The sequence below is a fragment of the Acinonyx jubatus genome, chromosome A1, assembly GCF_027475565.1.
Source record: "Acinonyx jubatus isolate Ajub_Pintada_27869175 chromosome A1, VMU_Ajub_asm_v1.0, whole genome shotgun sequence".
Lineage (NCBI taxonomy): Eukaryota > Metazoa > Chordata > Mammalia > Carnivora > Felidae > Acinonyx > Acinonyx jubatus.
Window position 1 is genome coordinate 98,155,369 of NC_069380.1, and position 26,012 is coordinate 98,181,380.

General features: G+C 36.8%; 1 long non-coding RNA gene across 3 annotated transcripts; it reads left to right on the forward strand.

Moving 5' to 3' along the window:
- The first annotated feature begins 1,036 nt into the window (after positions 1–1,036).
- On the forward strand, positions 1,037–25,650 carry LOC113604572 (uncharacterized). 3 transcript variants are annotated; one of them, XR_008297370.1, is made up of 8 exons: positions 1,037–1,142; positions 4,071–4,151; positions 12,411–12,674; positions 12,802–12,895; positions 15,857–15,904; positions 16,794–16,875; positions 18,919–18,984; positions 19,397–25,650. It is a non-coding gene; the product is annotated as an uncharacterized LOC113604572 (long non-coding RNA). The 3 variants fall into 3 exon arrangements; XR_003426551.2 differs by lacking the exon at positions 12,411–12,674; XR_003426552.2 differs by lacking the exons at positions 12,411–12,674; positions 15,857–15,904; positions 16,794–16,875.
- Positions 25,651–26,012: the final 362 nt, after the last annotated feature.

Here is a 26,012-nt window from a genome sequence, read left to right on the forward strand (position 1 = left end):
TCAAAGTCAGAGGTCTGTGAGATTGCAGGGAAGACTGCAAGTGCAGGAAGGAATCCATGAGTTAGATCTATAGTAAAAAGGTGAGTGGTATGTTTTCCTCTGTCCCTTTCATAGCTAGAAACTTTTTTTTCATAGAATTTGTTTTACATCCTTCTAATTAGGAAAAGAACGTTACATCTTTTATAAAGTTTCCCAGACCTATCACAAACTGTTTAATTAAGATGGCTTTGTTTAGAGTCAGCAAGTCTACCTGAGTTTTATCGAATAAGAATTTCCAGAGCTAAGGCATCTGCATGTTTAGCAGTCCTTCTAGGTATTTCTGATAGGTACAGAGTAGGAGAAGGGTAAGTTAGATAAAAGGACAAGTTGAATAGGGAACTGGATGTTTGCGAATGATGACACATGACGAAGGAAAAACATTTCTGTGTATTTAATGCTTGATAGAACTTTCCATTTGCATTTATACATTTCTCACATGAAGAAAAGTATATAAATGTGAGACTGTGGCCAGTGGTTAGTGATAATTTGAACCAAAACATAACATTAGAAAAAAATATAGGGGCTGCTGGGTGGCTCAGTCAGTTGAGCCTCTGACTTCAGCTTAGGTCATAATCTTGAGGTTCGTGCCCTTAAGCCCTGTGTCAGGCTCTGTGCTGACAGCTCAGAGCCTGGAGACTGTTTCAGATTCTGTGTCTTCCTCTCTCTCTCTGCCCCTCCTCTACTTGTGCACTTGCTCGCGCTCTCTCTCTCAAAAATAAACATTAAACAAATTTTTAAGAAAAATATATATTCTGAAGTGTATATATTCTAAAAGCATATTCGATAGAGTAAGCTCTATATAAACTAGGATATATGTGAATAAGCAAATATGATCTTTTCCTAAAGAGTAATATCCACCTGAATATGTTGTATTAAACACTTTTTAACCCATACATCTGAAAAATTCGGCCTCCTTGAAAAAAATGAGTTGAATGGATTTATAAAGGATAAAACTGATATATAAATAGAATTGTTCTTTTATGCTTATCTTACAGGTAGAAGAAAACATATACTTTGAAAACACACTTTTATTGCAACACCGAGCAAGAAATTTCAAGTTTCACCCTGTGTATGTCTGTGTCCTTGGGTCTGTCAAGTTGAAGGTGTGAAAACATTGAATGAGTTAAATGCTGCCATGGGCAGGAAATTTTTATTATCATGATAGCTGTGGGGCCGGGGTTAGGGAATAATTTCTCTCTTAAAATCCGTCTGTAAGTATGGTAATTTTCCCGAAATATCATTACTGTGTATTTGGAAGTTAATAAAAATGTTAGCGGTAGTCACAGAAGCAATAACTCAAACACTTTTCACTTTTGCAGGATTGTTCAGTGATTGGTTCCACCATTAAACTTGAATTTAATTTTTCTTTTATGCTGTGGATATGCTGAGTTGCTTTTGCTTTGAAGCATTTATCTTTGTCCTGAAACACATTGGTATCCCTTACCTAATACTGGTGTATCTTTGGATTTACTGAGGGATGAATGAGCTTGAAAATATATTTAAGGATAGACATTTTTTATACATGCATAAAAACAGGCACAATAGCTGTGGAAATTTACTTAATAATTGCAGATAAATGTGTTAAGAATTGTAGTTCTCCTGATGTGGTAATAAGTACAGGGAAGTGTGCTATCATTAACTCTATTCTCTTTTTTTTCCTTTTTCCTTTTTCTCTCTCTCATCCCTTTTCTTTTTTTTTTTTTTAATATTTATTTATTTTTAAGAGAGAGACAGAGAGAGAAAGAAACACAGACTCTGAAGCAGGCTCCAGGTTCCCAGCTGTCAGCACAGAGCCTGACGTGGGGCTTGAGCTCATGAACTGTGAGATCATGACCTGAGCTGAAGTCAGAGGCTTAACCAACTGAGCCACACAGATGCCCCTCTCCCATCCCTTCTCTATCCTTATCCATTGCAGATCATAAGCCCAATAGAGAATATACCAATCATTTGCAATGGCTTTGTTTCTTACGACCTGGTAGATAACTAATCTTAGAGAAAAGCCAAAAGAGGAAGAGACATCTATTCAACCAACTTGCCTGGGACTGAGTCTTCTTGGAAAATTGGACTTTGCTTTCTACAACAGGGATAGTGCAGGAAAATCTAAGTCTTTTTGGTCAATGTCCTGTACACTTCTGCGGCGGGGGGGGGGGGGGGGGTGGGTGTGGATAAATGACATTTTTACTTAAAAAGCATCTTGCTGGAAAACAAAACTTTGTTTCATTGAACACTTAAGTGGCTCTGTTTGTTTCTAATCATCCTGTGGAACAAAGCCAGCAAGATATTAAAGAAAGAGGAGGTCTACATAAGGTCAATTCAACAAATTCATCAGATCATATCTGGATACTGGGAAGTCCAAAGATCAAAGTATCAGCAGGAGTAGATCCTAGTGAAGACTCTAATCCTGGCTTGCACATGATGGCCTTCTTGCTCTGTTCTCACAAAGCAACTTCGAAAGGGGGGGTTGGGGAAGAGGGGGGGGAGGGAGAAAGATGGGTGGTATGTCTTTCTCTTTTATAAGGATACCAGTTCTGTGGGATCAGGGCTTCACCCTTATGATCTCATGCAACTTTAATCACCTCCTTAAAAGCCCTGTTTCCAATACACTCAAATGGGGGTATAGGGCCCTAACATATAAATTTGGGGCAGACACAATTCATTCCATAACAGGCACTGTCTTCCTTGATGATTACATTTCAAAGAGACGGCTCCCAAGTCCTTGAGAAAGACATTCCTGAGTTGTAAATCTGGTGAGAGACTGGGGGAAGATTTATATCCCGAAGAGGTAGAGAAAGAATTTACAACTATGAGTTTTCCAGAGTAAATGGTCTGAGAAAAGGAAGGTCAGGGACTAAAGTTGGGGAGAAACTTGTCTAAAGTTTAGTCAAATGGAGGAGAACTTTAAGGCTGTCGTGGCCAACCTGTGGGTCATCAGTGCTTCATGTACTCTGAAAAAGAAATTGCCTTGTGTTGTCCTTTTTCATGGTAAAGCTCGCAAAGAATATCCATGCATTGGCCAAGCCTTATCCTGAGGGGCCTGGGAAGTGGTGTGTAATGCAGTAAATGGTAACATTTCAATGAATACTTTCAGATTTTTTGGCTGCTTGTTAGCTACAGGCGATAGAAATGGGATCTATGTTTGATAAAAACCTCTTTGTGTCCCTTAGGATTTCAGTGTCCTTAGTCCAATTATCTGTCTATCTATCTGTATAATGATACCCTAGGAATAAGTACCCAGGAAAAGCAAAGGTCAGGCCTCTATTTATGTTTGACTATAAAGGGCAAGACCAGGTTGTGTTTTGAGAGAAAAGGTGTCAAGGGACTATAAAGAGAGGATGAACGTGGGAAAGGGAAAAAAAAAAACAAAAACAGAAAGAAGGAATGTTTTCTTTTGGTTGGGTATGATCAACTGTAAGTGCTGCTGCTGGCAAATTGCCAGAAGCCCCCTCTCCCTTCCTCTCCCCACCCACCTCCGTCCCCAGCTGTGTTGCAGGTCAGCTGCTCACAAAGGGACTTTTCAGTTTACTTACCATTTGATGAACTTTTGGTCAACTGGTTGAAGAACAAGGATGGGACTGAGGTGAGGGACAAGTGCCTCTGGGTGCAAAATTTAAAAGAACACACAAAAAGTCAGGGCTAATTCAGAGTGGGATTGATATTACTGATTTTTCTTTTGACTTAGGGTCCCACCTGGCTCGCTAAGGCACTGTGACTGATCCTGTCTTGGTTGAAAATCTTTATATTTTATTTCCTGCAGATATTCACATTCTTTTTGGTTTTTAAAATGTCACATTAAACATTATTTATATTGATTGCCAAACTTTTTGGCGTACCCTTAAATTTTGTAGCTGAGATACGTGCCTCACTGTGTCAGCCTATCCTTACTCTGCTGGAGGCAACAGAAATGGTACTTCCTTCTAGATTTAGAATTTATTTTCTGTCTCTCTAGTTGGGTTGTGTAGGTCTAGAAAGTATTGTACTAACAGAGATGAACATTGGTGGGGTTAAAAAGAACATTGTTCATTTCCCCCCAGGTCACTCACTAACACTTTGGAAGGAAAGATTTCTGCCAAGAGGGAGGTTTGATGAAGAGAAACATCTCTGAGAGTATACAGGTAATTCAAAGCACACAATTTAATGTCACCAACAGAGAATGTTAAATGGATTAACTGTTGATTAAGAGATGGAATATGTGATTCTAATGCTATAATTTCGTCATTATGTTCATAAGTATGTGAAACCTATCTAACCATCTGTAGTGTTCTAAAGTGGAGATTTATTCAGTCTACCTGTTGACATTGTGAAAAGAAAATGAATGTACCTTAGCATGGTCCAAAAATGTAAGTTCATGTTGCTGTAGGTTTAGGTGGTTAAATCTCTCACTGTTGATTAAGTTGGGTACCTGGCAACAAATGGACAAAATATATATTTGTTGTTTATTTAAGGGATCCTTTCTGTTTTTATTCAGTACGTAGTCATGGTATATGTGGTTAAAATGCACAGAATTCAGATGTTAAAAGCAAAACAATAAGTGAACAAGATAAGAGAAATACAGCATTTCTGTTGGCTTAGGAGGGACTTTACAAAACTATAACAGTTCAAATAACTCTTTTGCAGTTTACATGGACTACAACTATAGTAGCATGAATTAATATGTTGTATCAGGTTGGCAAACCTTTTGTAAAAGGCCAGATAGTACATATTTTAAACTTTTCACGCTATGTGGTCTCTGTTGCATCTATTCAGTCCTGCCGTAGTGGTAGGAAAGCAGCCATAAGCAGCAGTAAATAAAAGGACATGTTCCAATAAAACTTTATTTACAAAATTAGCCAGTGGGCTGGGTTTGGTCTACAGACCAGAGTTTGCCTACCCTGGTGTCAGAAGATTCTACATGCCTTATTGAAAACTATAAACTGGGTTGTCTGTAACAGTGAGGCATAAAGGATTCATGTCATTTATTGAGCTGAATATCTAAGCCGTTATCTAGATACAAACGAACCTTCATCACTAATGACTTTGAAACAGTTCATGTGTCTATACCTAATCTTATCTCTTAGCATTCTGTATCTGACAAGATTATTTGATGTCAGATGTTATTACTAGGTAAATATGCTATCTCTGTTTTGCCATATTTTGCCCTCTTATAAAGTCTTAAAATTTCCTGAATATTTGATACTTTACCGAAGGCCATGAAGCTTACGGACATTTCTACCCGAGTAAAGTTTGTTTTACTGGCAGTAATAAATGCTTCTTTTTTTTTATTTAATAAAAATGTTTAATGTTTATTTTTGAGAGAGAGAAAGAGAGAGACAGAGCTTGAGAGGAGAAGGGCCAGAGAGAGAGGGAGACACAGAATCTGAAGCAGGTTCCAGGCTCTGAGCTGTCAGCACAGAGCCCGATATGGGGCTCAAACTCACAAACCGTAAGATCATGACCTCAGCCGAAGTTAGACCCTTAACCTACTGAGCCACCCAGGTGCCCCAGTAATAAATGTCTCTAATGAATCTCAGTAACTCAGCTAAAACCACAGAATTAAGGTGGCCTAATGTGGAAAGCTGGCTAACTAGATATTTGGTTTTCTTTTGTAGGAGGACATCTTCTCAATTTAAGAAAATTTATTATAGGTGTAGGGACAATGGTTAAATCGTGCTAAATGACACTTTTTAAAATTGGGCTGCATGTTTGGAAGAGCTGTTGTGACAGAGATAGCACAGACTTTCCATTAGTGTCCTGGTTTCTTTTTTCCCTGGGTTCTATTTTTAGAAGGTGAATGGACATCCATAATTAGATATAGTCCTGGAGATACATGTGGTTGAAACCACATGAGTACATATGAACACTAAAATCCCGGGTACTTCCAGTGAGTGTGTGCAATGTTTCATGCATAGCTAGTTTCATGAAATTCGAAAGTTTGTACTCTACTTACATCTTTCCTTACTTAGTTTTAATTTATTTAAGTTATTAGGCTAGAGGTTAAAATGTCTAGGACCAAAGTATCAGGTCACTTGGATTTCCTAGAAACCATCTTTAATCTACAATTGAATGGGAGTATAGGTGTTTGGCAGGTGACATGTTAACGCTAATACACTACATTGGAGTAGATGGTTGTATATTTTCGTTTCTTGGTTATTCTTTTTGGTCAGATGGACAAACTTTTATCTCCACACCTCTCTCATGGCCAGGACTCATGTGAGACACCTGAGACACACAGGTCAAGGAGACTTGGGCTTCCTAAGATTCCCAAACTAAGTGCCTCCTTGGATTTTGTGTCCTAGAGTCTCTCCCACTCACCATATTCTCAACACCCCCTTTATCTGTTGATTTCTTATCTGTCAGTGTATGGAGACAATGACTGGCAGATAATGTCTGCAAGGCAGTTTTAGCTCCAGAGAACAAACATGTGGCATTAACACCATATGGTATTGATTATATTTTAGTCAGGATGTTTTGTGTTTAAAATATTCAAATTGTGAGAATTAAGTAGACATAAATATGATATATAGTTCAGATAACATTCTCCTGGTTATGTGACATAGATTACCATATAACCAATGGCTTCCCCAGAAAGATCTCACCATCCGAGGAATCTCCTGATTCTTCACATTTAATTGCAGAACGTTAGCCAGACTTTCTATGATGTTCTCTGTTCCCTGTTTTATTGAAATGCCTCCTCAACTTCATATTCTTATTTCCTTCTGTGACTTTTATTCTTCTTCCTATTTACATACTGTATATACTGAAGAGATAGGGCAGAATGAAAGAAACATTTATTGAGTCTTCTGGGTGAGTCCCTCATTAGATATTGTCTATCTGATAATTTTATATATAATTATTGTATTTCTAAGATGCCATGATTTATATTTTTTTCTAAGAAAAGAATTCTTAAGAGTCCTAGTGTTCATGACTCACAATAATAAAGGCTTTATTTCTCCCTCTCGCTCATATTTCAATAACAAAGGTATTTTTTATAGTTATATATGTATAGGTATAAAACCTAAATATCCCTGAGTACTTCTGGCATTGATTTCATCTAGCTTTAGCTCAAGAATAATGTGACTCTCTCTTTTCACCCTTAGGACTTAAACACAGGTTTCTTACTTATTGATACAGACATATATATGGATATAGATAGGTAGATAGGTAGTTCATTGTTAGTATAAATAAAGTGCAAACCCTCAAGTAAAGCATGTGTGTTGCAGCCACAGTTATTTATTTTGGCTGGAAATGATTGATCTGAACTGAATCAAAGCATAAGGCAAATCTTGTTCCCTCATCACCCAGTAGGTCACATTACGATCAGTTTACCTTATACAAATTTATCCCGTAACATAACTGGTGAATGTTTTCCAAGGCATATGTCAGAACAACACAATTCTGAGCATGTAGGTGTTCCCTTCCCATTGAAGGCCAGAGGCCAAGGACATAGTAAATAGTAAAACAGACTCAAACTCAACCCTGTTTGACTCCAGATATCAGTCTTAAATCCAAGTATACCATTCATGAGTTTCACCAAATTTATTTCTTTAAAAAAATTAGTAAAACACACACCACGTAAAATTTGGTATCTTAGCCATTGTTAAGTATACAGCTCAGTGGCATTAAGTATATTAACATTGCTGTGCTACCATCGTCACCATCCAGCCATGAAAGCCTTTTCAACTTATTAAACTGAAACTCTACCCATTACACAATGACTCCTCATCTTCCCTCCCTTCAGCCCCTGTCAGCTACCACTGATTTTGACTACTCTAGATACATCATATAAATGGAATCGTACAGTATTTATCTTCTTGCAACTGGTATATTTCAACTTGAACTGTCTTCATAGTTCATCCTTGTTGTACCATGTATCAGGATTTCCTTCTTTTTTGACATTTAATATTCCACTGTATGTATACACCACATCTTGTTTGTCCATGTTTCCATCAGTGAACACTTGGGTTGCTTTCGGGTGTTCACCATATTTATTTATTTATTCCATGGTTGTATAAGTTGTTTTCTGTTAGAACCACAATAGGTTCTTTGCTGCACATGCTTTTAAATTAACATTCTAAATAACATACACTTAATCCCAACAGAGAAGAAAATGATGAGTTAATCCTAGGACTGGTGGAGGGGTTTTGAGAGTCGATTGAAATACCCCAGAAAAAGAAAATAAAGACTATGGATTCCATTTTTCTGTGTGAAGGAAACACATGGTTCCATTTGACCACAAAAAAAACAAAACAAAACAAAACAAAAAATAACAACAACAAAAAAAACTTATGCCTCCCTGGAGCAGAGTTTCAAGGACATTTGGGGATTTGGGTCATGAAATACGTTGTAAGTTTTTACTTTTTTTTTTTTTTAAACCTTCTGGTAAACCAGTATAGGTAAACACATTATATAGGGAGCCTTAAAGATTGCTCAGTGGGGGAGAATCAAGTAAATGCCAGAACATTTTAAATCAAAACATATGCAACCAATATTTTCTGATAATAATTTTTATTTGAAGTTGTTGAAGTTACTGAAGTCATTTTATTCTTAAATGAAATTACTTTTTTATTTCCAAAATTGTGTGCATAACACACATGTTGATGGTATGTCTTCTTAGCTTAGAATTTTGAGTTCTGGGTTTATACCATAGGCTCAGTTTAAAAGCTCAGAATCCAGATTATTGTAGTTGCATACCCAAAGTGAGTAGAGGGCTGATAAAAAATGATTATTAGTAAATGCCCTTAAATCTGCATAATAATGACATTTTAAAATTGACATTTAAAAAAATAGTTTTTGATTGAAGAAGATAATTCTAGAATGTCAGTGTTAAATTTTGTAACATCTTGCTTTATTAATTCATATTACTCTATAAAAGGTGCTAATACATTTACTACTCTTTTCATGAGTTTATGTAATATTCAGAATTAACTTATGTAATATTCAGAAATTATTTTACTGGGGCTCCTGGGTGGCTCTGTTAGTTAAGCATCCGACTTCTGCTCAGGTCATGATCGAGCAGTTTGTCAGGTCCAGCCCCGCATCAGGCTCTCTGCTGAAAGCTCAGAGCCTGGAGCCTGCTTCCGTTTTCTTTGTCTCCCTCTCTCTTTATCCCTCCGCCACTCACACTCTGTCTTCCTCTCTCTCAAAAATAAATAAACATTAAAAAATTTAAAAAAAAAGAAACAGTTTTATTTATGAGCATTTTATATTTTAGGCTAATAAAGTGGTCATGAAAACAAAGAAGCCAAATAATTATAATTTTATTTTTTCATTGGAAATATTCAGTGAGGAATCACTGTTTTGTTCCTTATTCTGGTTTTATAATACGTGAATACAATACTTTGATCTACACACCATGAAATTTGTGAATTATATGAACACTGATTATTTTACATTTATATTTTACTTATATTCTGTGCATTTTCAATTGTTTATCTCTTAGACATTTTTTGAAGATTTCTTTCTTAAATGTGTTAAAACTAAGCACGCCATTTCCTAATTAATCCCATGGTACCAGATTGTATTATTTCTTTACTTTTTAACATCACACTTTTAAATCAAACTTAGAAACGCTTTTCTTCTAATATCATTTTAAGACTGTTTTTAACTTAGTTTGCTACCAAATTACCAAAGTAACCAGTAAGTTCAGTTGAAATAGTTCATTTCCTTGAGTGGAAGATATCATGGACAAGTATTCTTTACTGTCATAAAGAGTCAGATGTAAAATGTAAATGTAAAATGATCAATTGATTGATTAAACATTTTATTTTTTTAATTATTATTTTATTAATTTCTTTTAATTTTATTATTATTTTATTTTCTAGGCACAGAGTAGGTAAGGAATTTTTATGTACAGTTTCTGAAGTATGTAAGTGTCTATTGTGTTTTTGGAATATGCCACTGACTCCCAAGGTTCTATTAATATGATAGAGGAGATGAGTCAGGTGTACCGAAAACCACTCAAACAAAACAAAGCAATGATAGTAACTACAGGAGTGAAAAGTACTTAGGATTTGGTACACATTGCATCCTCAAAGGCTCTAGGTACATAAACTCTGAGACTATAGATATATCCTGAGTTTAGTCATAATGATTTATTAGTCATAATAAATCATCTGTTCTAAGGATGTGTACCCTAAGTAGGTCAATAGCTGAGAGCATCTGTGATTTCCATAGATCTGTAAGCCAGATTCCTTTGTCCCATCTCAATTCAGTTAAACAGCCACAGATTCTGAAATTAAAAAAAAAAAAAAAATTCCTGACGGCCATGGTCCTTCATTTGTTCCTCTAGCATTTTTTGAACAGCTCTGGTATCCGTTGCTCTTCATACTCTTACGTGGGCCCTGCAGAGGTGTCAGGACAGCTAAAACTGAGTATCGCTATGAAAATTCAGAAAAATTGATGAAATGTGAGGGAATTGACCGTGATAATTTCCCACATCTTAACTTGAATTATATACTAATGGTAGTTTTGGGATAATGCAGAGCAAGTAGTAATAAGGGCTTTTCTTGCATGTGGAGAAGGAGAGCTGGCTTATTGGACTGGGTTTGAGAATTAAGTTAAGGATGCTCGTGTAAAAGACGAGAGGTGACACAAGGTATACTTCCCTGGAAAAGTAATCATTTATATATGCTTGCTTCCGGAGGTAATTGGAAGCCAGATCCCTTGGAAGGAATTAAAGGAAAAGAGAGTTATGTGCATAAATTTACAGAAGTCAGAAATATTAACTGGGGATGTTCATGTTTAACCCATGGATGAGATAGAGGTAGTTCAAAAAATAAATTATGCTGGAAAAAAGAATTCACTCATAGTTTCTGTGTCGCAAGTTGGCATAAGTTTCTCTCAGGCCACTAAATTTATTGTTGTGCTGAAATTAGAAGTAATTAAATTATCATCTTGTTTTGATTCCCCCCCCCCCCCCCGGCCCCGGGAGCAAACCTTTACCACCAAATAGACCTGTGGTATTTGGTAAAGATATTTTTATCGTTCAGTTTGTTTGATTCATATTAAATTCCCATCCCAAGATCTGCCTTCTTCTTACAAGGAAACAGTACTATGGACTGTGTATTTAGGTAGACATTTAAAACCTCTGTCACCTGCCTTAGAAGAAAAACTAGCCTGTGAGATTTGAACACGTTATTGATACAGAAGCTGAGGAAGATGTTTCCATTTATTTCATACAGTATCAGGCTGTTCTGTGTTTCTGATTTCTGTTTCCTTCTTTTGCTCTGCTTTTCACCCTTTCTGCATAGTTTAAAAATTTTTTAATGTTTATTTATTATTGAGAGAGAGACACAGAGAGAGAGAGAAAAAGAGAGAGCATGAGTGGGGGAGGGGCAGAAAGGGAGGGAGACACAGATTCTGAAGTAGGCTCCAGGCTCTGAGCTGTCAGCACTGACCCTGACATGGGGCTCAAACCTACCAACCCTCAAGATCCTGACCTGAGCAGAAGTTGGACGCTTAACCGCCTGAGCCACCCAGGCGCTCCTCTGTATAGTTAAACAAACTTCAAACCTGGTAAAAAAGAAAAAAAAACGGAAAAACAAATTTAGCTCCACTGAATTTTTTTTCCAAGTTCACAAGAATTACATTTACCTACAATAATGCTTCATTCTGAATTGACAGATTACATCTGTCTTTCAATATATGCAGCAACACCCACTTTTACTGAAAGTTGGATGATAGGTTCATAGCATTGCATTCAGCATCATTCGAATCCAAATGACTATACAGGGGTTGTCCAGTGGCTCTGCCCACAGGATCAGGCATTCTAGTTGGTGTGACAAAACATGAGTATAGTAAACCATCCATATGCATTTCATGTTGGCTTTCTAATCTACAAAATAATTGACTCAGCAACAGAACAGAATAGAGTAATATATATATGTGTTATATATGTATAACATATATATATGTTTTTAAATTGTGGATTGACAGGAGGGGGGATATTCAGAAAAGAAAATAATAGGGGGTGCCTGAGTGGCTCAATGGCTCAATTGGTTAAACATCTGACTTCGGCCCAGGTCATGATCTCATGGTTCATGGGTCCGAGCCCGGCATTGTGCTCTCTGCTGTCAGTGTAGAACAGTTAGGATCCTCTGTTCCCCCCCACCCCACCCCCGCCTCTTCCCCTCCCCGACTTGTGTGCACAAACTCTCTCAAAAAATAAATAAACCTTCAAAGAAAAAAATAGTGCTGATGCCATCAGGGAAAACTTGAGTTAGGCATCTGGACTGGAGCCTAACTTTAAAGAATTGGAAGAACATGGTTAAAAAGAAAGAAGGCAGGATCAGCAGATCATAGCACATCAGTTACCACAGACCAGCTAGAATTGAGTGAACCTGTTGGGCTCACTGTTACATCTCTCATATTATTGGGCCTTTCTTTTCCCTTTCTAGAGCCCCTGGCTGCTGAATTCCCAGTGGAGATTTCACATCTGCTTGTCATATAAACTTCAGCTCTGGTCTAGTGAGGATTAAAGTCTCCCTGAGATCCTGACTGAGCAGCCTTTCTCCCACTTTATTTGACACCGCACTATATCACGGCAGTGCTGGCTCCTTCCCCACGCACCGTGTGTAGTAAATCCTCTGCACGCCACAAGGTCAGCCGAGTATTAGATGCAGAGTCCTGTCAGAGGTGCTGACAGCTCCATCTTTCTGAGGGTAAGGGAGTGCTGGGTCCTGAAATTCGGTTGCAGTCCTGGCCCAAGAGTCAAAAAAATGCTTTCATCTTGAAAGATGTGATGATTAGTATGGGCTATGTTTCTCTGATCCTTAAATCTCTTTTCAGACATGCATCTTGTGTTGTCACTTCTTCAAGTTTTTGGAAGTGCTGGGAAGGAGAAGAAGCCGTAATTGAAATGGGCAGGCGTGGCAGGAGAAAAGTAAGTCCAGAAAGTCTCACCGAGTTACAATATATTTGTTAAGTAGCCCGTAGTTACATTATTCTTGGTCTTCCTTTAGCCCAAGATAGGAGCTTTGTGTTAGGAGTACCCATTGCTTGGGGCACCTGGGTGGCTCAGTCGCTTGCTTAAGCATTCGACTCGGCTCAGGTCATGATCTCAAGGTTTGTGAGTTCGAGTCCCACATCTGGTTCTGTGCTAACAATGTGGAGCCTGCTTAGGATTCTTTGTGTCTCTCCCTGTCTCTCTGCCCTTGCCCTGCTCATGCTCATGTGCAATCTCTCTGTCTCCCAAAATGAATAAATAAATACATTGATTAATTAATTAAAAAGAATACCCATCATATATAATGATGCCTTTAAGGTCATTTTCTCACTCTCTGTCTTAATTTTCCTTTGCCAATTAATGATTTCACTACTTCCATATAACAAGTTATATTACAATCCAGAAAAACAAAATTATGAAGTGTGTTCTGGGTAAAATGTTATGGTTAAAGTTCTTTCTAAGTATCTTCTTTCCCTGAAAGCTATCAAAATAAATTTTAGAATATAGTCTTCAGAAATAGTCGCTAGAATGTCCCAGGAACAACCAAATAAGGAAAAGAGGACAATGCCACTTCAAAAAGGAATGGCCAAGGAAGGAGACAGAAGATTCTCACGACTCAGGTTGCTATTAATAGACTACCTTTACCCACCAAAGCTGAGGTCAGGTGTGGGAAAAGGATAATGCCACCTGGAGAATGGGTGGACTGAAGAGACTTCGTAGGGAGACAGAAAAATAGGAAAGTAAAAAACCCACAAGAGGAAAAGCAATGAACTATTACCATTGGATCTCAGACAGGGCTAGCTTCATGGACAAGCCACCTGTGCATATTCTCAGACAGATCCCAGGCTGGATTTAATATTCTCCTATCACAGGTTTGAAATGCTTAACAATTTTTGAATAAGGGAGTCTGTATTTCCACTTTGCACTGTGTGCTACAATTTATGTAGCCAGCCTTGATTTGTGGCAGAAAAAAATCCACATCTGGTCTCACGAGTTGGCAGAAAAATTCTGAATGGGGCACTAGCCATTCTGACCACATATTAGAATCACCTGGGTGGGGGGGGGGGTGCTTTTTTAAAATTTCAATGCCCAGGTCATGTTTCAGACCAATTAAATACGAGTTTTGGTAGAGGTGAGGGTAGAGATAGTAGGGTGAATTGGGACAAGGCATCGGTATTTACAAAAGCTCCCCAAGGATTACAGTGGGCAACCAAGAATAATAACCAGTAAAGGGAAGAGTAATGAGAACGTGCAAACCTGGAACCAGGACCAGCATGCTGAAGTCCAAGTGAGGGGTGAAAACTCACCTGGGGATTAATACTGATGCGTTACCATTCTCTGGTTTTCTGTTTCATCTAGAAATTATTGCTACTAAGAAGAGGGTGAGAGAGACACGAATGATTAGATGATATTCTTGGGCAGAAGCTTTATCGTAAGAGGTCTACTCTGGTTTAGAGGAAAGATCTACCATCTGACATCTACCGCTAGTGTATAGGAAGGACCCCAGTACAGGACATTTAAATTTCGGTCAAGGGAGCAGAACCTGAGCTTTTCTATCATTTGGCTATAGTAGAGATTTGTTGAAAATACCCAGATATCAAACTCCAGCTCATAGGGAAACAGATTCCCAGTAAACTGTCTGCTGGTCTAATTATAAATCAGCTGTTTATAGTGGTGAAACTGGAAATGGGTATTTCTCCCCTTAAATAAATGGACCTGTACACTGTGATACAGATATATAAATTATGAATTAAATTAGTTTTAATGCTCCTTCAATGATAGGGTCGGGAAGGAAGCAGTCAGTTTCTAGTCAAGTTAGGTCTCTAGGATTACAGATTCCCAACATTCCAGGGAAGGCAGAACAACTATGAAAGTATAGAAAATGGGGGATGGTATTCTAAAATCCTTTAAGTCATTGAGGAAATGGATGGGACCAACAGAGTTCACTTATGACTGTTACTGAGTGTGGCTAGGCATTCTGGGATCAGACAGTCTTGGCCTTGGTATCTGATCAGACCTGGTGAAATATCAAACTAAAATAAGTCAGTCTCACACTTGGAACATACTATTGGTGTTTTAAATAAATTGCTAGGAATATTATCAAGTTGCTTCAATCACTTTTAAGCCCTTAATTTCTTTGAATCAGTTTAATGACTAAAGAAACAAATTCTTAGTAGAAATGCATGGAGACTTCTATTTCCTCCAAATATAGTGCAACCAGCATGGACCTACATTTTTTCTTGCATGGCCCCCATTTTGGAGATGGTACTGAAGGCTTAAGGAGGCTGATGGGTAGTTTAACAACTAGTTTTAACAACAAATAGTTTAACAACTATTAGAAAGATGAGAAACACCAAGGGTGAGAAATACAAGATGGTAACAGTTTGTCTATTAAAATAACATCCATGGTGGAATAGGGAAAAACACTGCAGATGTGAGTATGGGTTGAGGAGAGGTTTTTAAGTAGTCTCTGGTCTTCGTATCGACTTTTGTATATTAGCACCACAATATTTCCTTCTGAAAGTAGAAAACAAACAAACAAAAAATCTAGCTCTGGGCTAGCCAGACTAGTAGGGTAGCATCAGAATTATTCTCAGATGCCCCAGTTGAGGGGAGGGACTAAATAACAACACAGCACAAAGGATGATGATTACCCTGTGGAAAAAGAAGTGTCAATGCTCTCTGCCCTGAGAAACAATGCATTTCTATCCTCCAAACATGGATACTAGGACTTGGCCATGGATCTCTCCACACAGATTCAAATCATAGGCTAATGAGCCAGTTTCTCCAGGAAAAAAATGAACTCAGAAAACATTAAAAGACATTTTTGCGGAGCAACCATTAGTGAAAAAAAGACAAGAAAACACACCCTTTTAATCAGCTAAATTTGATTTACAGGAAGAGGCAAAATAAATATGGGGAATGATAACAGAAACATGAATCAAGGTAAGACATTAAAAGTATTGATTGGAAATACTGAATCTGAAAAATAATATAGTTGATGAAAAAAACAACTCCACAGAGAAGTTGAATTGCAGAATGGATACGACCCAGGAACACATATGTGAACTAAGAGAAAAGGTAAAATAACTCTGCCATAGCAAATACAGTGCCTCAGGATCAGGGTGGGATTTATTCTAAAAATATAGGTGTTATTCAATATTAAAAAGCATAATAGTAAAATTCACCATATTATGTCCAAAGATAAATCCCACATGATAAATCTCCATAGATGCTGAAAAAGTGTGTCATAAAATTTAGCATCTTTTTGATTTTCAAATGATTAAATAAAAATTAAAATTGGTTAATATTTCCTTAACATGATAAAATATTTATCTTGACTTAAAACCCAACAATTTAGGGAGAAAAATGAAATACTCCTCCTCTGATAAAAAAATACAAAAATGTTCACTATTATCTTTACTACTTACATTTTATGTGAAGTATTAACTAATACAATTAGCCAAGTTAAATATGTTAGAAAAGCAAGAATTGTGGGCTAAGCTATACATAAAATTAACATATATATCAATCATCTTCACATGTAAAAGCATCTCTCTAGACAATATATTGAAGAGTATACCCCATTTAAAATGACAAAGTAAAATAAAATACCTTTAAATAGTCTTAACTAGAGTTAGTTAGGTGAGAAAAATTATAATTGTTCTGAAGGAACCAAAAATCAAAAGGAGACTTGAAAAAATGACAATGCTTTCAGTATTTGGGGATATGTAGATTTAACATCAAAAAGATATCAATTATCTCTAACTTTATTTATAAATGTAACACCAACCTGATAAATGCACCAAATGAGTTCTTTGATTTTTCTCTCTAGCACTATTGCAGCTCAGGGGACACTGGGTAGGAGAGAAAGCAGTGTCCACTTGAGAGGCTGTGGAAGAAGCAATGTCATCAAGGTGATGGACGCGGAGCACACGAAGAGGGAGTTGGGGACACATAGTGAGGTGGTGTCAATGGGGCACTCCAGAAGGCTCACTGAAGGGGATTTTAGGAAATAAAGAAGCTGCAAATAGCAGTATGAGGATGCTGAATGGTATGTTGTAGAGAGAGATTTTTGACAATAGAAAAGTATTTGGGGTCTAATTTTCTCCTGGAGATATGCTAATATCCCTCCAAAGTTGAGGTTATTCTAGACATAACAATGATTGTCAAGAAGGAGGTGGAGTAGGAGGAACTGTCCATCACTTATCCCAAGCATGTATGGTGGCTTACCTGCATCAATTTGGAGTGCTATGTGATCAAGGGCAATCACTTTAAAAGTCCTCTGAGTGGGCACTTGTCACAGAGCCGCTGAGCTCTTAGTGATACTACTGATGAGAATGGGGAAGCTACAAAGGTGAAACATCATCTTGAGGTTAAATAATACTTCATGAGAGTAAAAGAAAAGTTGGTATTTGTTGTGGCAGTGTTCACCTTTACCTAATCTCTGTACTCCTGGAAAATAGCAATGATAAGGAAACTCCCTCGTTTTTTGTATTCCAGGCAACAGCTCAATGCAAAGAACCACCCTTCTCTGTATGACATAGATAACTCTTGGGATGTTCCCCTAGATTCCCCGTGACAAACCTAGCCACAAAGATTCTAAATCCCCACTCTTTGTTTAGTGAACGATTACCTGCCCTGCTTATTCTCACTGGTCAATCTGAACATGTAACCACTAAAATTTAGTTAGACTTTTCTCCTCCCCTCTAAACTCTGACTTGTTCCTGAGGTTCTTCCAAGCACTGGATCATGAAACATCTCTTCTTTATGGTCTGTCCTGAGAATTAGGACCAAAAATAAAACACACACACACACACACACACACACACACGCATTCTCCTTGCTCAACTGTCTGATCATGTCACCTGTTCATCACCACCCCCCACCTCATTCCTCATAGCCTTGTTTGCTCCTCCCTGAAAATGTCCTTTCTGTCTGATCTTCTAGACTTTTAGAGAGCAGATGGTGAGAGCATTCTCTAAGTGCAAGAGTCATCCTTCATGACATTTTCCTTACTAATGTCTGGACTTGGATGTTTTCTTTGACACTTTATAAATCTTGTTTTGTTTTGCTCATTGACATCTGTGGTGGTGCTTATTCACCTCAAGTGGAATCTGAAGGGTGACCAAGACCATGAAAGAACTGCAGATCCACACTTGAGGCTTACCTGAAGGGTGATGGGAGGTAACAACTGACAGTGGAAGTAATCAGGTAGTTGAGAATTTCAGAAGAGTTTGCAAGGAGAGCAGAATAGACTTTGGACTAGAGCCCTTAAGCATATTAGATATTTGAGCAAAACCAAGAAATCTTAGTACCCTTAATTTTCAAACATTACAGGTGTGGGGGCATCAGCCCTCTTGTAGTGGAAAGCTCAGGTACAACTTTTGAGTCCCCCCCGCCCCCCGCAAAAGAAACTTAACTACTAATGGCCTAGTATTGACTGGAAGCCTTACCGATGACATGAACAGTCAATTAACACATATATTATATGTTGCACATATTCTGTATTGTATTCTTACAATAAAGTGAGCTAGATAAAAGTAAATGTTAATAAGAAAACTATAAGGAAGAGAAAAAATACATTTACAGTACTGTTATATTTACAAAAAGATCTCTGTATGAGTGAATCTGTACAATTCAAACTCATGTTCAAGTATATAGTGAAAGCAATAAACTAAAGCTTTCCTTTTCTCTTCATCCTCTTCTTCCTTCCTGACCTCCCTGCCTTCTCCTCTTTCTCCTTCCGATTAACTCCATGAATAACTAGGCTTAATATAAAGAAATCCTTAAGAAGCACTATGATACAGTGTAAAGAGCACTAGAAATTAAGGAATTTGGAATCTTCTCCTATTTTAACAATAAATATTACTTTGACACTGAAAGTAATTTTATTTATTCATCTGTTAAATAAAAGGAGTGGAAAAAAATAAAAGGAGTGAATTTGATATTGTTCACAGAAACATCTGAAATGAAGTCGAGAATACCAAGAGGCCATAAAACGGAGCCAGAAGACCCCTGGGAAGGTTAGTCTTAGGCTCTTCCATACTTGGATGGAATATGAACTTTTAGAATGTGCCAACCACAAAAGTACATCCTGTTGGAATTCTCAGAATGAGGCTTAATTTGCTGTATTTCAACCCAGCATTTAGCATAGTAACCTAGCCTATATGGATCAACCTTAATTATCTTTACCTATCAGTCGTAATTTTTTCAAAATAACTTACACAAGCATATGGTTTTTGCCTTTATAAATTCTGTCTTTCTCCTCCCCTTTGGAACACATTTCAGTTTCCTCCTCAATCTGTATCTCCCCAATTTGAATTCCCAAAGACCCCAAATGAACTTTTGGTTAGCTTTGTCACCTAAATTCTTTTTTCTTCAAGGTGTCACCTGTCTAAACATCTAAAAATCAGAATTCTGCTTTGTCTTCCACAGGATTCAATGACTTTTGTAAAGAATGAAAAGGATGCTAAGAAGCTGCTGTTAGAACTTTAAAAGATGCAATGCAAAATGTTACTGAAGTCATTCAAGAATACTTCAGAAGAAAATTATTCCAAGGCCAAGCAAATTATTATGATTATAATGCAAGTAAAGGATGGTGTGAAGTAATTATTATCAATGACAAAAAATGAAAAGAAACCAGACTTTTGACAAAGAAACCAGTAAATTATTTATTTATTTATTTATTTATTTATTAATTATGAAATTTATTGCCAAATTGGTTTCCATACAACACGAAGTGCTCATCCCAACGGGTGCCCTCCTTAATGCCCATCACCCACCCTCCCCTCCCTCTTACCCCCCATCAACCCTCAGTTTATTCTCAGTTTTTAAGAGTCTCTTATGGTTTGGCTCCCTCCCTTTTTTTTCCCTTCCCCTCCCCCATGATCTTCTGTTAAATTTCTCAGGATCCACATAAGAGTGAAACCAGATGGAACTGGAAAGTGTTATGCTAAGTGAAATAAATCATACAGAGAAACCAGTAAATAATTTAAAAGAAAAAAAAATAGCCAAGACGGAACTTGAGCCCAAATCAGTGCACATTCCAAATTCTCCATAAAGCCTTCTGAAAAAGATAGTGTAGTTCCTCCTGAACTCCAGGATATACCTGCTGACCTCAAAATGAAAACATTAAGTGAAATTAAAAAAAAAAAAACAGCCTCATAGCCCTCATGGTAGTAGGGAATGATGCGGAGTAATTATATGAAGAAGAAAAGTTTTACAGTCCTCCATGTCTGAGGATGGTGATATGTTAGTAGTAATGGCTTCTTCATTGGGAAAGTCATTTTTCATTATAAAAGAAGAGAGTGGTTACCCTTCTTCAATTAAGGAGCAAAAAGGCCCCAAGAAGTGTTACCTGAAAAAGATACCCTTGAAACCTATTGGGTTATAAGAAATGGCAACAACTCTTCATGTCAGGACGTTTGAATCCATGCTTTCCCATTCTTTCTCTGGATCCAGAAGCTCTAGGAAAAATGACAGTGAACAACTGTTTCTGAAAAGCAAACTGCACTTTTTCCTCAAAATGAACCTTAGATCAAGAATCTGTTTCTTTAAGATCATAAAGCAGTTATAGCTCCCCCTTCCTTGTTTATGGGAAGCAAGCAAGAGGTGGAAGGAATAGCCATTCAACATTGTTGTGTTAGGGGAAGAATGTGCATGTGATGATTGATTAGTGAACTCTTTGTGAACATTTCTGTCTAAAATTACTTTTCTTTCTCTTTTTTTTTTTTTTTTCACTAGTCTGTTATTTAAATGTATATTTGACTGTCTTTGGGCTGGTTATAAAAATGTTTGTTTTAGTCTCTGTTTTTCCTTTTAAAGTGTATTCAGGTTATGTTTACATAAGGCTTTCACAAACCAAGTATATATTTAAATTCATTTGTAATATGCTGCAGAATATTTCCTCTATGAAATAATTTGGAGTTTATAATTATCTTATGTTTCTCATCTGTGCTTACCATGAAATGCATTTCACTGGATCAGCTCTGTTTTTGCTTGGAAATAAATGTCAAGATATATTTAAAATGATAATAGAATATTATGAGGAAATTGTAGCAATTAAAAATAGATCACCTTTATTAAAAGTTGTTATTGTTAGCAAAACCTGGCTACACTTCTATTATGGATGTACAGATAATAAATTGTACAAACTAAAGTACTTTTTAATCATAGTTTAAAAAATAAATAAAATAGATCCCCCAAGAAATCTCAAATGCTGGCATTAGGCAGTTAGCCCTTATGCCTCTGTTAAAAGATTTATGTTTGCAAACCATCTGTTGGTTAGTAACTACTTTCTCCTGGGGTGATTCAGTTAGTTTATTAAAAACTTGTAGAACCTTACTTTTTCCTGTTATGCAAACTCCCATAAAGGAACTTAACTACAGGTAATTTGACAAAATGCAATGTTAAATATCCTTTTATCACCATAGGAAGAAATGTTTTTATCACCACAGGTAGTAAAAGACAGCCATTGCCAGACAACGTATAACTTTTTGCATCTAATCTGTCAGAGCACCCATTTTAAAGTGCATTTAAATGATAATGGAAACATATTCATCAAAGCACAATGCCAATTTTCAAGAGAATTTTAGAAAAGCAGTACTTTCATCAGATTGTCAAAAGCAAATGAGAATTGCCATTTTGGACTAATAAAGGAGAACAGAGAGGGGAAATTGACTTAAATGACTAGCATCATTAAAATTAAGTAGGATGTGAAAATATTTAAACAGAATAAGTGCTGAAAGTAAATTAGCTATTTCAAATGTCTTCAGTTTGCATTTGCCCAATTTTCAGTGCTAAACCTGACATTTTGACTTAGATTTGTAATTCTGTATACCCATCTTATATGAAAACACTCAGCATACAGTCAACTCTTGACACATATTTATTGAGTGTTAGCAATCATCCAAGAAGTATATTAAAATTTTTATCACTGGGGTGCCTGGGTGGTTCAGTCGGTTGAGCGCCCCCCAACTCTTGATTTTGGTCATGATCTCAGTGTTTGTGAGTTCAAGCCCCACAGTGGGCTCTATGCTGACAGCCTGCTTGGAATTCTGTTTCCCTCTCTCTCTGCCCCTTCTCTGCTTGCTGTCTGTCTCTCTCTCAAAATAAATATAACCTTAAAAAAAAGACTTTGATCACTTAATCTTCATATCAATAAGATTGGCACCATATTTTCTTAATTTTTTTTCAATGTTGATTTATTTTTGAGAGACAGCATGAGCAGAGAAGGGGCAGAGAGAGAGAGAGGGAGACACAGAATTCAAAGCAGGCTCCAGGCTCTGAGCTGTCAGCACAGAGCCCGACGCAGGGCTTGAACTTATGCTCTTAAACTGCTCTGCCTTACAGTCATAAGTCTGACTCAAGCGAGGTCGTTACAGGAATTAACCTCACTCATCCCATTTCCTTCAAGCTACACATTCACTATGGCGTAATGGCAGAACTGAAAAGAGAAAATTGGAGGCAGGGTAGGGATATCAGCCCTCTCTCACATTCATCTTGCTTACTCTATCCTCTGATGTTCGTTCCACCTTGCACCAGTTGTCAGAGGCAAAGGCGTTCAAATAGATAAAAATTGAAGAGGCTAACTCACATCCTTCTTTTCGCTTTCTCTTTTTCTTCCTTGTACTTACCCTCACACTTCTTTTTGGATAGCTTTGCATCGGTAGGAAGACTTGTTAACAGTAGGGTGTGACATTTATTATTTAAGCTTCCTCTTGAGAGCTGGTGTGAAGCAAGTGCTCTTCTAGTCAGTGTCTTTGACCTCTACGAAAATCTGCTTTTTGGGCGTGTTAAAAAGATAAACATTGTTAAAACTCCTGTGGCTGGTTCATTAAGTCACAATTTCCACTGATATATTAACCTGCTAAGTAATGGCTGTAGTAAGCTTACAGTGTATTAAGAGCAGCATTCAAAACAAAATACAGCCTCTCCTAGTTTAAGGAAAAACTAATTTCATTTCATGTTAATTTAGCAGAAAGACTTTTTCCATACTCACAAAGTTCTATGACCAAGCAGATTGCTTAACTGTCTGAAGCATTCTTAACCTTTCTCTTTATATATTATGAGTCCGATCCATTCTTTTGTGAGAAGAGATTATGGATGTAAATGAGTTTTAAAGTTAAAATATTCTCTGTTGGAAAAGATACGTTTTATTAGAAGAAACATTGTTTTGCCAGCTAATTTAAGTCAGGTAATTAAAGCCAGAGAAAACCGCAATGCACTTCTGATTATCTGAATTTATTCATTATTATTCACTTATAGATTTATTATTTTTTTGCAATAAATCTAAAAGGTCTAACTGTTCCTGATATTAGCGTTAGAGCAGTTAAGAAGGTAGGTCACAGGGGCGCCTGGGTGGCTTAGTGACTTCGGCTCAGGTCGTGATCTCACAGCTTGTGAGTTTGAGCCCCATGTCAGGCTCTGTGCTGACAGCTCAGAGCCTGGAGACTGCTTCAGATTCTGTGTCTCCCTCTCTGGCCCTCTTCTGCTGGCGCTCTGTCTCTGTTTCTCAAAAATAAATAAATGTTTAAAAAAATAATAAAAAAGAAAAGCTAGATCATAGTTCCAGCTCTTATAGGGTTTACATTTTGCTGGATAATTTCTTGAGGATATATTTTCCCATTAAAAGTTCAGTAGGAGTTAATTTAGCCTTGACTCATCCAACTCTGTATAATTCTGGCTGTCCATTTAAAAGAATTTGTGCCATGGCCTGAATTACTATTAAATGTTACAGGGCCTATGTAAACAAACAAACAAACAAACAAACAAACATTGTTGACCTGTGAGACTGTCTTCAGGACAGGTACATCATGGGGTTGCCAGTTACATAATTTTATGCATTTCACTCTCACTGGATCATGTACCAGATTAAGTAGATTAACAATGTTACTGAATGTGTTTGCTGTTCCTTTGTTGATTATTTTTTGTTGAAATCTTCCATAATTGTTATCCATTATCACACAAATTCTGTCTTGTATTTATAAGAGCACAGTCACATAAAAGTGTTTTTTAGGAGTATTATATTCCTTTAAAACTTGGAAACTTTGAGTGATATTGTTATTAAGCAAAAGTACTTTGAAAAGAGGAAGTACTCAGAGAAAGGAATGCTAAAGGAATTATCCAGTTTGCAAACTTTTTTTCCCCAGATTTACATTTTCTTTAACTTTTAGGGTGAGCTTAGTATAAGCAATATATATTAAAATGGGACCTCAGAAGTTCTTAAAAATTATGTTTTAAAATTATTCAAAATTACTCAAATGTAACCATTTTCCACATTTGTTGGATATCAAACTAGTTGAATACCCTCATTTATACCTGTATACAAGTAGATCAGTAGATGGATGGATACATAAATGAATGGATGGATGGATGGAAAGAGGAACAGAAGTTATTTTGCAGAAAACGAATTGTACTATAGTTATTAAAATATTAAATTAGGTATACCTGAACTTATCAAAAATGAAATATGCATGAAGCTAACAATGTTGATCTGTAAATGTTTCATAAACACAAATGTAGTAATATTTAAAATACCCCTATGACCAAGAATAAAGACTTTAAAAATGTTGAGATAGGTATGAATTTAAGTTTCACTCTTAGGTAGTATCCATTTAATCCTGCCATTAAAGATAAAAGTAGCCCATTTGTACTCCCCTTTCTCTCTCTGTTTTTTAGATTTTGTTGCTATTTCTGTTCTGCATTCTCTTCTGTAACTGTAATCTTTGCGCTTGCTTTATTTTATTTTTATACTTCAATGGATTCATTGCTCTTCCCCAAACAATTATACCATATCCATTGTATTTGGGGGACTTTTAAAATGTCATTTCTGGGTTGGCTGGATTTCATCATCATATTAATTTTTTTTGTATGCCTTTTCAATTAAGGCTCATGGATGATATATTTTTGAGAATTCTATTGGCTCTTAAAATGTTATAATTACGTGTGGCTTTTTTTTTTTTTTTTTTTACTTGCAAGAAGACAGTGAACACTCACTACCATGTGAGAGATGTACACACAGAAATTCCTCAATTGGGAGACTTAAAGTTGACCAAGCAACCATATACTGTACTAACTACAGTAACAGTGAAGACCCAGATGTTGTATGAGTTTTCAAGAGTGAGAAGAGTTTGGGCACAAGCACAGAGATCAGACACAATCGTGCAGAGGTACCATCGAAATTTGGCCAGTCTGGGAGCACATGGTAAGACACCACCGGGTGACAGGAAGTCAGAGGCAGGCTCTTGACAGCCCTGAAACCCAAACTTTATTCAGAAGGAATAGTATAGTAAAACTATTATTTTCATATAGTTCTCACCACACTCCTGTCCCCACCCTCAGTTGTTTACTGTCAAAATTCTCCTGTCTTTTGGCATGGAGTATTCCATTTGTCCTTTTCTCACGGCATTGGAGTTGGCTCTATCACAGAGCTGACTTTTCCAGGCATGGCTCTTAACAGCACACATCTTTCTGAAAAAAAAAAAATTGATACACTTTTGACCATGTCTGCCAGTTGCTCTTGCACTTCAAAACAACTTAGCTACAAATGCTATCACAGTTTCGCACCTTCTTTCTTTCAGTATCTGGGGATACTCTTCTATTTTCAAGCACTAGGTGTCGCTCTATGGAATGGGGAAGCCAGCTTCCTGTTTACCCCTCTCAAGTGACTTGCTCCTTCTCTTAGAATACCTGAAGAATTTTGCTTGTTCCTTTTATCCTTTAAGATTATATGTCTTTTATACATTCGTGTGTGTGTGTGTGTGTATATTTATATACATATATACGTATATATATATGTGTATATATATACGTATATATATATGTACATATATATATAATATATATGTACATATATATACATATAATATGTACACATATTATATATATATACATGTATATATTATATGTACATATATATGTATATGTATATAACTGGGGGTTATAAATTCCTGTAAGGCTCTCAATTTTTTTTTTTTTTTTTTGGAAAAAATGTATACTCTTCCTTTGTGGTTCCATTCTTTCTGTACTCTAGGGATATTTTACTGTATTA